Source organism: Toxorhynchites rutilus, chromosome 3, assembly GCF_029784135.1.
Source record: "Toxorhynchites rutilus septentrionalis strain SRP chromosome 3, ASM2978413v1, whole genome shotgun sequence".
NCBI classification, from domain to species: Eukaryota; Metazoa; Arthropoda; class Insecta; order Diptera; family Culicidae; genus Toxorhynchites; species Toxorhynchites rutilus.
In genome coordinates this window covers 54,556,569-54,561,299 of record NC_073746.1, presented here as the reverse complement: position 1 = coordinate 54,561,299, position 4,731 = coordinate 54,556,569, and the positions used below count along the sequence as shown (strand labels likewise).

Genomic DNA, 4,731 nt, shown 5'->3' with positions numbered 1-4,731 from the left:
GTTAGTAAATGGTTAAAATTCATAAAAACTTTAAGTGTTTCTATTTTCCCATACATTTGTTCTGTCCATTTGAGTGGTTTCCCGAACAGAGCCATCAATAACGAGCAACTTATCGACGACCAACGGAGGGGAAATCGTTGGATTTAAAGTCTCCGTGAACAAAGGAAAAGAAGAAGAATGAAGGGGAATACTTGCCTAGATTATAAACAGTGGATCTCGCTGAGGCAAACTTTCATTCGGCATCGGACTGTTGAGTAATCCAGTTCAGTGTTGAAAAAAATCATTTTCGTTTAGCTCAAAAGCTTATATTTTCGGGCAAGGTTGCATCGAAAACCTATATACTCCAAACGAAAATCAAAATGACAGATCCAAGCAACCAGTGAATATGAGCAAATGAACTTTTGTTCATCAATATGTTTTGATGTTTATTTTTCCACCCAATGTCATTTTCATCTTGATCATTCAGAATGCCAGAACAGAATTTCATTTCAGCCAAATGAATATCAGCTGTTGTTTACTTTTAACCAGACAGAGGTAGCTGTGTGCGGCTGGTTTTTATGTAGGTCGGATTGTACTGATGCTTAAGTCCTTCCAAATCAACGCAGGCAACAAGAAGATTATGATATGTTGTAATCCATTTGACCATCGAGTCTAGGAGCAATTGTTATTCAATTGCAATACGGTTTTTAGGGATCGTTCGCGATGCCGTTGTTACCCTCTCGCCAAACAAGATCCTGCGCGATTTCTTGCAAAGATCGTTTCATCGAGCTCTGGCGTTTTTGTTCTCTAAATGATCCAGCCTGACTAATTTTATTTTATTTTTGAATTTTGGCTCGAAATCAATGCCAGAACGAATATCGTTTCGAATGTGAGAAATATCAATTTGTTGCTTTTGATATTAAGTATAAATAATAGCGAAGTTATGAACCCCACTCAATGCCGCATTCATTCATTATAGCAAATTTGTTCTTGCATCAGCGATATGAACAAAATGAACTCGTTTGTTATTGTCATCAATATAATGAGGGCAGTGTGTTTCGAGCTAAAAAAAAGTCATTTACATTGAAATACAATCATATTCGTTACTCGTGAATATTTGTTGATATTCTAAGACACTGATCCAGTTCACTTTGCTTTCGCTGCGCTTCGTTCTAAGATTGGACCCCACCAGTGGTAATCCAACTTGGAAATCGTCGTTTGATTTTTCTGTTCGTTTTTCGCGTTATTCGTATCGTGTGTTCTTCTTTCCGCGTCATAAATTGGACGCTTCGCGTAGTGTGCGATAAGCAAGAAGAAGAGGAAGGCAGGCTCGAGCCCTGCAAAAAACGAACGCATTGCCAGGGGCAATAAAATTTCGAGGTAAAGGTGGGACCAGAATGCCGCGTTATGCGTCACGTTGGAACAGTTGTGCTTTGACAGTTTATTTTAAATATGTGTGTTTCCGTATAGTCGCCCACAATGATGCGTCGCGCCATTAGCATCGTTGTGCTAAAGGCTGACGTTTGTTCTAAACTGCTTGCGTCGAATATGTCAATGTGTTGTTTTTAAAAACATTCAGCTGATGCCATGGACACAACAAGAAAAAGATTTTCCCACGATCTGAAATTCGTTGAAAATGGAGTGTGAAACAAATCTAGTTGAATTTGTGAAAACAAACGAGTGCTTCAGGTCGAAGGAACATCGACTGTGTGAAACCAGCCACACGAGATAGAAAATTTGGACTGATATACCAAATGCACTGAAACAAGGAGGTAGATTACAGTTGAACATTTTTTAAATATTAGGGCATCTTATTCGATTTGTTTTTATGCTTTTATTTTGTGGTGGAAGTGTTGAAACGAAAGTGGAAGAGCCGTTACGTGATAGATATTCGCGGAATAAATGTGCTCCAAGTATAGGATTGACACCGATTGAAGCATCATCAAGGCAGTATTTTGAAGCATTAAAGATTCTGTAAACACTTGTCAGCAAATGAAGGTGAATAAAAGATATAGCTATAATGATATTCAATGTCTTAAATATATATTTTTTATATTGTAGGACTGCCAGCAACTACGACCCTGAACGATCAGTTCTCAGCACAAAAATATTGATCTTCGCGACATTAAGCTGATGGTGAAAACAATGCATGCAGCAAAACCTCCGAGACATGATTCATTCGCAAAAAAAACCTTGATGAAATAACCATACCGTTATTCATCTGCATGAGACTGTTGACCTCAGTGAGTCCTAAAATGATCACAATTGTTGAGGAATGAAAAAAAAAACGCCATGTTGTCGATTTTTTAATTTTTTATTCATAGTTATCTAATTTAATTATCTATTACATAACCGGTGAGTGTGTCACGTAGCTGATACGAAGCCTTATTGGAATTGTTCTTATTTATATTTCTACTGCTGACAAATCTATAAAAAGTATAACTTGAGCACATCATACTCTCAAATTCATAGAACTTTCACAACCCTCTTCACTTATGAAGTTGTGAAGCGCCGTTGCGATTTTCTCCACCAGATGCATCAAAGTCAGGACATAATCGCGGTCTCTTTGTCGCATCAGCATACCAAAAATCCTATTCGCGTTTCTAGTTCCAAAGGCAAATTCACCATCTACGGTAGTCAGTGTCTCGCATATTATTTCAGGTAGTACGATGACGGCTGCTCTCCGATGTCGGTTCAGTCTTTTTCAGTTCCAATTTTTAAACTAGCTGTGATCTGCATACATAGAATTATTGAAATTAAATAAAAGATTCACTAGTTGATTGAATTTGTTGAGTGTTTTACTTTTTTTTTTTTTTATCTGTATTATAGTGATTTTCAACTCATTTGGCTGGTTCGTCACTTTTTACTTCTACTTTTACTTTTACTTCTACTTACATTTTTGGAAGAATGTCGGGAGTGAGAATTGAACTCGTGACCTTTAGCGTGAGAGGCATGGATGTTACCACTACGCCAGATCGCCTCCCTGTTTTACTTTGTTTTTGTTTACGTAAAAAGTGACGATGCGAACGCTACATTGTGATTACGAATCAACAGACTGCGTCAGGCAAACGCTTTAGTACAAAACGCAAGCAACGCGCGGCATTCTGTTTCCACCTTAAGCGTCATCTAATGATGCACGCGATGTTGGTGCAGTGATAAGCGCTCGCACTGAACCGAGCCTTCGCGAATGTGACACCGCATCGAACAACAGCGGAGTAGGCGATTTCGGCGCGTCGGTCGAAAATGTAAACGCCCAGGCAGCAACCAAAATCAAGCTCCCCTCGCTGGTGGTGAAGGCGGTCGCTCTTGACAAACTCATCAGCGAATTCGCATCGATGGGTGTTACAGCAGAGTACAAGTTGTGTGGCATAATTCAGTCTTTTTCCAAGCAGTTAACATTGTTTATTTTCCGTCTTCATAAGGGCTTCGTTGGTGCCTTTGAGAATGCATCAATGCATTAAACTGACGTTATAGCGAAGCAGACGTTAAGGTTGTGCACCAAAAAATTATTTGGGAATACCAAGCATCTTGAATGTCTTACTGGAATGTTATAAGTTATTTGGTTTCGCGTGCCAGTCGCAAAACTACCTTCAACTAGGATTGCATTTGCGCTAATATTGATCATAATGAAGCATTGCTACTGTTTTCGAGGTTGTTATTAACAAAAGGAATTTATTTCTCTTGTTTAGTCATCAAGAAAGTAAATGTTCTGGAATTTTGGATGTGATTAGGTTTTGCTTGCCAGTAGCAAAACTTCCTCCACTAAGGGTGACGGCTGGGCTTCTCGCGAGCATGAGAAAGTAATGCAACTCTTTTCGAGGCCAGTAATATTAACAGAAGCGTTTCTTTTGAGAATAGCGCAAAATGATGAGAAATGTTTATATTGCTAGTAGTTTCAAGCCACCAATGTATGGCTCTGTATGCATGCTATGGTGAACGCTTGTTTGGCGCTTGGTTTACGCTTAGTTTGTACGAACGATATCTAGAGGTGCGATTCCTTTGAGGCAATACTAAATAACATGTCGCATGATATTTGCTACTTGCAAGTGTTATCATTGTTGTTGTTTACATGCGGTGCCAAAGATATATTGATGTAGTTATGAGATATGGAATAATGGTGCTGGTGTAACATGTATATAATCGACTGTAGCCGAGTCTATGTCAATTTCGAAAAAGGCCACCGGAATAGCCTTCGAGATAAATTTTCAATGCATTGACATGAAATAAATTGCGACATACGATTGTTTTGCGAGGGCAAGAATGAATCATCAATCAATTATCGTCAACTGATTCTACAATGAAAAAATCATTTCAGAGATTATTCTACTAAGCAGTTGTTTCTAAAATTTCACAGCATTATAGAATAATATCCGAAGGTATAAACAAGCGACTTATATAAAATAACAGCGTAGTTCTACGTCAACAATGCGGTCGTATCTTGGACCTAACCTCCTATAATTTTTTTCCTACTTGTTCAGTGCCTAGATTTCCATTTCACCCCCTATATCTTCCGGTTAGACGTAGTCCTACGTCAAAAAACAAATTACGACATATGACCAATTAGTGTATTGTTCTCGCAAAGGCAAGAAAGAATCGTTGCTTCTCGAAATGATTCTACAAAACCACGCAAGCCATTAAACCTTCTCAGGGTCCCCGGAACTTTTTACTAAAAAGTTATTTATGAAATTTCGACGTATTCGCAAATAATATTCGAAATGATAAACCAACAAATTTCAAAAACAAAAGCTTGCG

General features: G+C 38.4%; 1 long non-coding RNA gene across 1 annotated transcript; it reads left to right on the top strand.

Annotated features, from left to right (window-relative positions):
* The first annotated feature begins 1,553 nt into the window (after positions 1-1,553).
* Positions 1,554-2,145, top strand: LOC129779481 (uncharacterized). Its single transcript, XR_008743674.1, has 3 exons — positions 1,554-1,751; positions 1,831-1,977; positions 2,041-2,145. It is a non-coding gene; the product is annotated as an uncharacterized LOC129779481 (long non-coding RNA).
* The last annotated feature ends 2,586 nt before the right edge of the window (positions 2,146-4,731 follow it).